The sequence below is a fragment of the Rhinopithecus bieti genome, unplaced genomic scaffold (assembly GCF_001698545.2).
Source record: "Rhinopithecus bieti isolate Rb0 unplaced genomic scaffold, ASM169854v2 scaffold_32422, whole genome shotgun sequence".
NCBI classification, from domain to species: Eukaryota; Metazoa; Chordata; class Mammalia; order Primates; family Cercopithecidae; genus Rhinopithecus; species Rhinopithecus bieti.
The window spans coordinates 1405832-1417762 of NW_016814631.1; the positions used below are offsets into that span (position 1 = coordinate 1405832).

The 11931-nt window shown below is 43.8% G+C and overlaps 1 pseudogene; it reads right to left on the bottom strand.

Moving 5' to 3' along the window:
- Positions 1-4640: 4640 nt before the first annotated feature.
- Positions 4641-11186, bottom strand: LOC108515026 (elongation factor 1-alpha, oocyte form-like; annotated as a pseudogene).
- Between the last annotated feature and the right edge of the window lie 745 nt (positions 11187-11931).

Here is an 11931-nt window from a genome sequence, read left to right on the forward strand (position 1 = left end):
TGCTCTCAGCACTAAGCCTAGATTCCCTAGCTTGGCATCAAGGGCCTTCAAGAACTTGGCAGGGTGCGGTGGTTCACACCTGTAATCCCAGCACTTTGGGAGGCCGAGGTGGGAGAATCACAAGGTCAGGAGTTCGAGACCAGCCTGGCCCACATGGTGAAACCCTGTCTCTACCAAAAAAAATACAAAAATGAGCTGGGCGCAGTGGCAGGCACCTGTAATCCCAGCTACCAGGGAGGCTGAGGCAGGAGAATCGCTTGAACCCGGGAGGTGGAGGTTGCAGTGAGCCGAGATCATGCCCCTGAACTCCAGCCCTGGAGACAGAGTGAGACTTTGTCTCAAAAAAATAAATAAATAAAATAAAATAAAATAAAATAAAATAAAGCAAAGAACTTGGCCTTCTGTTCATGTTGCCAATCTGCAGCCAGAGTCAGCCACACTGGCCTCCCTGCTGAGTCCTGTATGGGCCACTGAACATGTTTTTTTAGAGTCTTTTTTACCTCTAGAATCAGTTTTGTCTGATTCCTCAAGCTTCATTGTTGCCCCTCTTATGTTCTTCCATAGCCTCCTGAAGTTAGCCCTATCACAGCATTTCTCATATCACATTATAATTTTCAGAATATTTATTTGTCTTCTTTGCCAGACTATGAGATCTGGGTAGGCAAGACAGTGTTCAACCCAGCTCAACCACAGTTTTCATCGATGAAATCCGGTAAAAGAGGAAGTGAATGAATGAATGGATAGGTGACACCCCATCCTCCTGGCTTTAGTTGGGTGGAGTAAGTAAGCCAGGTGTCCTCTGAGTCTGAAGGACCAGGAGCCATAAGCGCTAGCCTGGGGTGCCAAGTGGCTGGCGCTGGTGAGGTCTGGGTGTCTTCCCAGGGCAAGGTCCCTTCACACAGGCATAGACCACCCCAGGGAGTCAGGTGTGAGCTGCACAGCCTCCCAAACCTGCTTGAGGAGATGGGTTCAGAGTCAACCAGAAAGGAACTTTGTTCGAGCTCTGGGGTCTGACAGAGACAAACAAAAATCTGAGAGCCAGAGCGTTTTCTCTTTGGTCTGAGATAATTCAGGTAAGCTCTGTAGCTGGTGGCTGCTGGGAAGAGAGGAAACTATAGGGCTCAGCAGGCTTTCACCAGAAAGGGTGATGCGAGGAGAGTCAGGGAGCTCCCCCACTGCTGACCCATGACTGGCAGGGAAGCTCCTGCCAGGAAAGTAAATCTGGGCTTCTGGGAAGTGGGCTGGCTGTGTCGGGGGCAGCGTGACCTCTCAGAGAAGAGTGCATCCAAGGACTTCCGATGCAGTGTCCCCATGAGTTATGTGGTCTGCAAGATAGTTTTATTCTAGACAGTAGGGGTGGCTGTTTAACATTTGAAGCACCATCATTGGGAACACACACTCTAGAGGTGGTTATGTAGCTTGTGAGACAGTAATCAGAAGCCCCCACTCCAGGGGCTTTATTACCACAAGCCTCAGACAAGCTCAACCTTATTTATGTCCAGTCAGCACCAGATAGTTTGTTGTTTGTCATATTGGATATTAGAAAATATTTTTTATTGGTAAAATGAGCAGAGTTCAAGACCTGTAGATTAACTAGAACTATTGTACAGGCACCTCTGTGGACAAACAGGTGAGCCCAGCAGCCCTGACCCTTTGAACTGGCAGCCAAGGCCTAAGGACTCCATCCTGATGAGCCATTTCCAGATGATTGTCCCCACCCGAAGACCAGCTGAAGCCTGCTGCCAGGATCCTGTCACACCTGCATGCAAAACGCTCATCAGAGACTGAAAGGCTAGGATGCCAAGACTTCAAACCACACAACAGACATGTTTTGTACCTGCTAATTCAGTCTGAGACTTGTTTCATTGTGCTACCTGGTGGCAGGGAGGGGGTGAGGAGGATCTAGCAAGTGATGGTTTCCAATATCTGTCAGAAAAGAACCTAATAATTGTAACTGGTCAGTATGGCTTATGTCCATTTCCAACATTACAAAGGGGCCCTGGACCAGCAGGCACCAGCCTTGTGGCCTAAGATGACTACAAAGATTTTTCTCCGATAAAAGGTCAGAGCTCTTATGTCCTGGTGTACATTGCTATAGCTACAGTTTGGTACAAAACTTTGGACAGTTCTGTGGCGCTATGCTCGTAGTGCTGTGCAGACGTGTTCTTGGAGTTTCTAATGAGATGACATTCCCCACTTACCAGCATTTTCTGTTATGTTCATTCTACTAGGTGTTTTGAGGTTCCCCCTTCTTCCTGAGCAGTGAGAAATGACTGAGTAGCGAGTATGACACTTGGGCCAGGTACAGTTTCTCATACTTGTAATCCCAGCACTTTGGGAGGCCGAGGTGGGAGAATCACTTGAATCCTGCAGTTCGAGACCAGCCCCTGGGCAATGAAACGAGACCCGCATCTATAAATAAAAATTAATTAAATTAAAATAATGTTAAAAATAATATGACACTTGGAGGATTAACCCTGACAATTTTAGTTTTCCTTTTAAATTAAATTTTTATGATGTCCTTAAGAAACAAGCACTAAAACTATGATTATTCTTGAGAACTAAGAGTAAATTGACATTCAGTCATTCACTTGCTTTAGCACATATATAGTGGCATTCATTCCCTACTGAGCAAATGTTCATTGAGTGCATATTAGAGACCCAAATACTGACAGGTTATATGTTTAGTTCCCCAGTCATTTTTAGCAAAGCTGCAGTTGTGATTTGTAGAAGACAAAATAAAGTGTTCTGGACAAAAAAGACTATATTGCACAGTCCCGGGAAGAAGAGGAATACAACAGGTAAGCATTCTGCATTCTGTCCCTGCACATCTCCTGCACCTGCCTGGCTCTCCCGTGCAGGCTGAATGGCCTTTGATGACATTGACAGGCTTGAGGTGTTCCAAAGCTTGGTCCAGGTCCCATTAGGCACCAATTCATGCTGACAACAGCTGGAATTTTGACAGGCTTCCCAGCACTGAAGATAGGTGAGCTTCTTGATGTCTGGCCTGATGACGGCTTGGATATGTCATCTTGCTATTATTTCTAGGTTTGAGCTGGGTCTCAGGCTTCCCAGGAGATTTGCACTTGAGTGGGAAGCAACATGACAGATAGGAACAGGTAAAGTTATTGTTACTGATCAGTGAGAAAAATAGCCCACTTCACTCCTAGTCTAACCCTGGGACACCAGAATCTTAGGAATGGGCAGGGAATGATGGCATTCCAAATCTGACCCAGAAAGGACTCCAACAGTCCTCCTGGGAACAAAACCATTTTCATAGTCAGCATTCTCAATGTTTGAAGTTTAATGGTTTTTCCAATCATAAAACAGATCACAATCATGCAGTTGATTAACTTCCCTTTCCGGGTGGAACAGAATCTATGTGCACATCCTAGCACCTCCTAGCAGATGCTTAGGAACAAAGGATACTGTTTCCATGTAGAATTGCTCCCCTGATTATGTCATCCTGGACCTCTTCCCTTTAATCCAGACCATCTCTAACTGCCCTGGCATCTCTAATAAGAGGCAATGCATCCCCACATCTCATCAGACACGCTCCATTCTTCTAATTCCTCAGGCCAAAGACCTGGATGTCACCCCTGACTTTCCTTCCTCATACCCCACATCCAGTATTTAGGGATTTCTGTCAGCTCCACCTAGAAAATATATTAAAATATATTCAAAACCAACTCTCACCATTTAACTTCGTGACTACTCCTCTGGTCAAAGTCATCATCTTGCTTGGATTATTATTGTAGACTCCATTTGTCTCCATACTTTCCATTCTTCATGGTCTGCTCCCCATCTCTACTATTTCCTTTGCTTATTTTCTTCATGTACTATTACCTGATATTTGCCTTCTGTGTCCACCCACTCAATAAGTACATGTGGTCAGAACAGCATCTGGCACATGGTAAGTGCCAATATTTGATGGACGAATGGGTGAAGAACACATTGCAGGCAGACCCTGGGTTCTGTCTCCCAGGAAATGCTGAATGAGCACATAATTTAGTTTATTAAGCTCCATGAAAAGTTATCCTGTTGCACCCATTAATTGACAACAACAAGATCAAAGGCTGTAAGAACTCCATCCATTCATTCCTTACCCTCTAGGCATATTAACCTAACTTAAATTTAACATGTTGGGCACCAGCTTCTGAACCCAAGTTCTAAACGAACTAGTTAGAGTCTTCACCTGACTGTATTAGCTGAATAACCTTCAGCACTGAACGATGGTTACACCAAGAATCATACAGTAGAGTTGGACCAATCTATTGGCACTAAGATCCTACCCCAGTGCTGTTATGAGTATGCTTTTCACACCTAAAAACATCCACCAGTTTTACAGGGAGGAGAGGCCACAGAGGGAAGGAAATGGGAGAGAGGTTGGAATGATACCCTGGGTATGAGAATGAGGTAGACAACCCTGAATTGTTTTATGACCCTGGGAAGCCTATGGGCTTTAAATCATAATTATCTTGCCTAGAAGTTCCCCATCTACCTATGCTTTCTTCTTTGAAAGAAACCAGGACAGCTAGTCAAGTTTTATCCACTTTATCTAGGAAATACACACACTCATTAAATGTTTAGTTATTGGGGGGAAGGGGGAGCTGAGGACACTACAGAGAGGAGGGTGTGCTTCATTTCTTGCTGGCTTTTGCTGCAGACCTGGTGACCTTGCCAGCAGCGGAGGACTTCTTGTCCACAGCCTTGATGACTCTAACAGCTTCTGCTTGTCTCATGTCCCACACTGTAAAACAGCCTGGAAGAGAAATGGAAGAATGGCATGCCTGAAAACTGGCCCAGAAGGAAATGTTCCTTAACTGCTGCCTTGCCCTCAGTTACAGAATGGAGACTGTGCTTTCCTGTTATGACTTAGTAGCACTATACCTGGCTCACCTAGAGGTGGGTATTCAGAGAAGGTCTCCATACACATGGCCTTGCCAGGGACCATCTGCACAATGGTTGTATCCCGTACCTTCAGAGCCTTGAGGTTCTCCTCCAGTTTCTTGACAGAGTGCTGGTCAATCTTTTCCCTCTGTTGGGCAGACTTGCAGGAGACGTGGGCTGTATGACAGTCCAGCACAGGGGAGTAGCCAGTGTGGATCTGCCCAGAGTGGCTCAGGGCAATCACCTGGTGGGGCAGCAGGGTGGAATTAGACAGATGGCAGCAAAACCTGTGGCCTCAGTGTAAATCAGGACTAATCCTGAAGCACTCCCTCCTGCACCAGGCCAAGACCCTTTGCTCCCTGGGGCTTACCTGTGCCACAAAACTGTCAGCCTCTATGGGAGAGGTCGTTCCTGCTGTCTCCAGCCTCATTCACCCGCCAAACATCCTTCACAGACACATTCTTCACATGGAATCCTACACTGTTAACTGGCAGGGCTTCCGCCAGGGCCTCATGGTGCATCTCCACAGATTTAACCTCAGTGGTGACATTGCTAGGGGCAAATGTGACCACTGTCCCAAATTTCAAAAAGCCACTCTCCATACGGCCCACCAGCACAGTGCCAATGCCTGTTCAACCCAGGAAGGGAAGTCAGTCCAAGACATACCCAGTGAGAATTGGCTTCCTGGGAGGCCCCTTGGCTTTTGAGTTCAAGGACAAAGGACCACGTATGGAATTGGTAGAAAGCACTAGATGGATCTCTGACTGTTTAAAACTGTGTACTGGATAGCTTGGAAATGCTAGGTGCTTTTCCACTTCATCCTTGCCCAAGGAAGAGGTGGAGTCAGGATTTGAACCCTGGCAATCATACTCCTGTGGACTCCCTAGGGGATTCAATTAAGGATCAACTCCAGAATCCCTAATGGAGTAGTCTACCCTCAGCCCCACTCAGCCCTCGGTCACCTCCCATCTTGTACACAGCTTGCAGGGGCAGCCTCAGGGGACTGTCAACCCTGCACGTGGGCAGGTGGATGGAGTCCAAAGCTTCCAGCAGAGTCACCCCAGTGGCGTTCCCCTCCTTCCAGTCCACCTTCCAGCACTTGAACCCTGGGCACTCATTCTTCTCTTTTCTGCCACCTTGTGAATAAAGGCATGTTTGCTCCCCTTCTGCCATGATTGTAAGTTTTCTGAGGCCTCCCCAGCCCTGGGGAACTGTGAGTCAATTAAACCTCTTTCTTTTATTAATTACACAGTCTTGGGTATGTCCTTATAGCAGCATGAGAATGGACTAATACAAACACAAAGCCTATTTTATAATAAAGTGTTGAATATGTCATGTGATTTATTGAATATTGTACTAGAAGGGAAAAACAGAATTGTTGTATGGGTACTTGAATTACATTTCTACTGAATGCATGTGACTTTTGAAACATGATAAAGTTGAGTCATTTTAAGTTAAGGACCATCTGTATTTCCAGTTTTAATTTTTTTAGTTGCAAAGTATGTGACATAGAGGACATCATATTATAGATATATCCCATATTTGTAAGCACCCTTCCCTCCCTCATTTCTAGAAATCTGAGTTCAAGTTTGATATCCTGTTTATTTTGTGTGACTTTGAATAAGCCATTGATACCGTAACTTATAAGCTCTTCACCTGTAGGACTGATAACCACTCCTGCCTTGCTCCTCAACCAGTCTTTAGAAGAATCAATAATGGGTTGGAAACAAAACCACAGACTCCATGAAGAAACCACAGAGCAACTATACTCAAAGTGAGCAGAGGTTGGAAGACCTAAATTTCACTCTGCAGTGATGGTGAATATAGATGTTACCTCCAGATCACTGGAGGAGAAAAGAGATTATGTAAATATCACCAGGGACTAACTTTGTTGCATTGATGCTGTAAGATCATGACTGACTCACTGACTGGTGTTTCCAATGTGCCATTCACAGTGCTTTGCAAAGAGTAGACCAATTCTATTGATGAAGGATAGAATGAAATGTTCAGATATCATTTACTAGTTAATATTTGAAACAACTTACACCTTTGAACTCACATTGTTAGCCTGTGAACACATACATGCTTTCTGAATATCTTGTGAGACACAGAAAAGAATCAAAGGGTAAAACAAGGGATGCTTCTAAGTTAAGTGCACACTCCTTCTTCCTTCCCCAGACACACATCTGTCCTAATCCAGATGTTAATGATTCAGAGTTGACTATATCAATCAGGTGAGCAACTAAAATATTATACTGAGAAATGTCAGATTCTATTGCATTGTCTTTACAATTTAACTGTTATTTACCATTTATGAATAACACATACACTTGCAAATTATTTTACAATCATTTTTATAGCTGCTCTGTGAGAGATAATTAAAGCAAAACCACTTTAAATGAAGCTGCTCAAAGGGACAAAGTTGTTGTGCCAACAATGTGCTATATAAATGCAAATTATCAGGATTCGTATTATAGTGAAAACTGCTTGCATCATTTTTCATGAGACCAACATGTAAATATTATAATAGTCCTCTGATTTATAGAGCACTTTTCTTCCTGAAAAATAAACATGCCTAGCCATGCATTATTTAACAGATATTTACAACTCTGAGGGATGAATAAAACCATTCACTCACTAATCCTTTCACTAAGATACAACAATGCACAACTCAAAATAGGTACTAAATATTTGACAGCTGAATGAATGAGATGGCATTTAACACAGCCCATACACATCAGTACCCTTCGTGCAGAGAATGAGGGGTGTGGCAGAGCAGGGTATGGTCAATAGAAAAGGTCAAAACATTTAGGGAAGTACTGAGGAATTCAAAAGACTCAATCAAAGTAGAAGGAAAAGAATGGAAGCAACAAGGGATAAGGTTGGACAGGTGAACTGAGGCTATTAGTACGTGGAAGGCATCTAGTTTTCTAACTCTCAGAAAATAAAACTGTGAAAAAGAAGAAATGATGGGAAAATTTACTTGTAATTGGTGAGGTTAATGTTCTGGAGAAATAACCCCAACAGAGCCATAATCTGTACATTTTAAGTGCCTAAGAAGCCAATAAAAATGTAATCTCATGAGAGTTGTGTCTTCATTAGCATGGATAAAGCAGCGGCCTCATCAGTGGTATGAGCAGAGCAATCCACACTTTGTATTTCACAGGAAGCCTGGTTTATAGAAAGAAAAGTCAGAGTTCACCACATGCATTTGACTGGGGAATGCTTTTTTAGCGTCACACTATTAAGCAATCATGGAAATAATGTACTGAGGAATAGTTTAGAAAATACTGGTTTATAGCATAGAAAAACAGGACAGAAGAGCAGCCCTCTTGCCCTTCTACCAACCCCTAGAAGAATTAGATAATGGTCATATTTCTTGTAAAAAAAAAAAATCACATCCTGTTTATCTTTGGCACTAATCACAAGTGATGCTCACAAACCTCAAATCCCCAGATTTCTGAATACCACCTACAGCATATCAACTTCTGTATAAAATGTACTGGGAATATGACTGAGATGTTTAAATGATTCCATTAGCCATTGTTGATTCTATAAACATGGGAATAATCTTTTCATTAAATTTATTGATGTCATTTTTCACATCATTAAAACAAAAAATTGTCCCCTGCGTGCGACCATTGGAACCAAGTAGGCTATGTCTGGGCAGATCTGTGAGTCCCATACACCACATAGCCATCTTGGGCCTGGACTGGGAAAATAAATGGCTCATGCTTCTGATTAATTGATATGGTTTAAACTTGTGCTCCGGCCCAAATCTCATGTCTAATTATACTGCCAAATGTTGGAGGAGGGGCCTGGTGAGAGGTGATTGGATCATGGGGGCAGACTTCCCCTTTGCTGGGTTCATGATGGTGAGTGTGTTCTCGTGATAGTGCATGAGTTCTCATGAGATCTTGTTCTTTAAAAGTGTGTGACACCCCCACTCCCAACTCTCTTTCCTTCTGCTCTGGCCATATAAGATGTGACTCCTTCCTCTTTGCTTTCCACCATGATTGCAAGTTTCCTGAGACCTCCTCAGCCATGCTTCCTGTATAGCTTGTAGAACTGTGGGCCAATTAAACCTGTTTGCTTTATAAATTACCCAGTCTCAGGTAGTTCTTTATAGCAATGTGAGAATGGACTAATACAGAAAATTAGTACCTAGGAGTACTAATTAGGAGTGAGGCACTGCTGTAAAGATAGCTGAAAATGTGGAAGCAACTTTGGAACTGAGTAACAGGTAGAAGTTGGAACAGTTTGGAAAGCTCAGAAGACAGGAAGATGAGGGAAAGTTTGGAACTTTCTAGAGACATGTTAAATTGTTGTGACCAAAATGCTGATAGTGACATGGACAATGAAGTCCAGGTTGAGGTGGTCTCAGATGGAGATGAGGAAATTATTGGGAACTGAAATAAAGGTCACTCTTACTATGCTTTTGCAAAGTGACTGGCAGCATTATGTCCCTGCCCTAGAGATCTGTGGAACGTTAAACTTGAGAGAGATTAGGGTATCTGGCAGAAGTTTCTAAGCAGCAAAGCATTCAAGACATGATTTGGCTGCTTCTAACAGCATATGCTCATATGCATGAGCAAAGAGATTATCTACAACTGGAACTTACATTTAAAAGGGAAGCAGAGCATAAAAGTTTGGAAAATTTGCAGCCTGATAATGTGGTAGAAAAGTAAAACCCATTTTATTGGAAAGAATTAAAGTCAGCTGCAGAAATTTGCATAAGTAAAGAGGAGCCAAATGTTAATAGCCAAGACAATGAGGAAAATGCCTCAAAGGCATTTCAGAGACCTTCACAGCATCCCCTCCCTTCCAGGCCCAGAGGCCTAGGAGGGAAAATGGTTTCATAGGTCAGGACCAGGGCACTGCTGCCCTGTGCAATCTTGGGACACTGCTCCCTGCATCCCAGCCACTCTAGCTCCAGTTATGGCTGAAAGGGCCCCAGATATGTCTCAGGTTGCTGCTCCAGAGGGTGCAAGCCCTAAACCTTGGCAGCTTTCACATGGTATTAAGCATGCATGTGCACAGAAGTCAAGAGTTGAGGTTTGGGAACCTCTACCTAGATTTCAGAGGCTGTATAGAAATGCCTGGATGTCCAGGCAGAAGTCTGCTGCAGGGATAGAGCCCTCATGAAGAACCTCTACTAGGGCAATGCAGAGGGGAAATGTGGAGCTGGAGCTTCCACACAGAGTCCCCAATGGGGCACTGTCTAGTGGAACTGTGAGAAGACTGCCACCATCCTCCAGACCCCAGAATGGTAGATCCACCAACAGCTTGTACCATGTACCTAGAAAAGCCACACTCACTCAATATCTGCCCATGTAAGCAGCTGAAAGGGTGTTGTACCCTGCATAGCCCCAAAGGCAGAGATGCTCAAGGCCTTGGGAGCCCACCTTTTGCATTAGCATGGCCTGGATGTGAGACATGGAGTCAAAGGAGATTATTTTGGAGCTTTAAGATTTAATGACTGCCTTGCTGTGTTTTGAACTTGCATGGGGCCTGTAGCCCCTTTGTTTTGGCTGATTTCTCCTTTTGGGAATTGGTGTATTTACCCAATGCCTATACTTCCATTATGTCTTGCAAGTAACTAACTTATTTTTGAGTTCACAGGCTCATAGGCAGCAGGGACTTGGCTTGTCTCAGATGAGACTTTGGACTGTGGACTTTTGAGTTAATGCTGAAATGAGTGACGACTTGGGGAATTGTGGAAAAGTGATGATTGTATTTTGCAATGAGAGAAGGACATAAAATTTTGGAGGGGCCAGGGGCAGAATGATATGGTTAGCGTTTGTGTCCCTGCCCAAATCTCATGTTGGATTGTAATCCCCATTGTTGGAGGAGGGTCTTGATGGGAGGTGATTGGATCATGGGATGGACTGGGGATGGACTTCCCCCTTACTGTTTATGATAGTGAGTGAGTTTTCATAAGACCTGGTTGTTTAAAAGTATGTGGCACATCCCTCCTCTCTCTCTCTCTCCTTCTGCTCTTACCATGTAAGGGTTGCCTACTTCCCCTTCGCCTTCTGCCACGATTGAAAGTTTCCTGAGGCCTCCCCAACCATGCTTCCTGTACAGCCTGCAGAGCTGTGATTCAATTAAACCTCTTTCCTTTATAAACTACCCAGTCTCGGGTGGTTCTTTATAGATGTGCAAAAATGGACTAACACACCAATTTTGATGATGGGCTTTGTAAAATTGCAAAGATCATTACTGCAGTTGCCACTCCTATATTTGGTTACTTGTAAAATAGCAAAAATTATTAAAAGCGTGTTGACTTTCCCCATGCCTGACACATTTGGGGACACTTTTCATGTACTGCTTTATTTCACCCTCACTATAGCCCTGTGAGCTGGGCACTGTTGCAATCCCTCTTTCACAATGGAGGCTGCTGAGATACAGAAACCTCATTTGAATATTGCTTTCTTGATACAATGCAAATGCATTTCATTATCCCCAGGTCTTCATGGCAGAAGTGGCATTTAACCTAGCCCCAGGAGACAACATTGGATATTTTTAAATGTAAGAAAAAGGCTGAGACCCTAAGCAAAGACCTTTAAAAGATCCTCTGAACTTGAAATGAAGGTCACCAGGTCAACTGTTGAAACCTTAATAGTCCTTTCCCCTCCAATAATGTTATCAACTGGTGCCACAGGAGAGATAAAATTACTGCAGCTTTCAAGTCAAGGTAATACAGGAGATGGGGAAGATGCCATGGTGATGGTGGGAGAAATACAGACTTTTCAATGAATAGGGAAGACTAAACAATAGAAAAATAACATAAAGAGCTGGATGCCTGTAATCCCAGCACTTTGGGAGGCTGAGGCTGAGGTGGGAGGATTGTTTGAAGCCAAGAGTTTGAGACCAGCCTGAGAAACACAGTGAGACTCCACCTCTACCAAAAAAATTAAACAAGTAGCTAGGCATGATGGCATGTGCCTGTAGTACTAGCTACTCACGAGGATGCAGCAGGATGATTGCTTGAGCCCAGGAGTTTGAGGTGACAATGAGCTATGATCATTACACTGCACT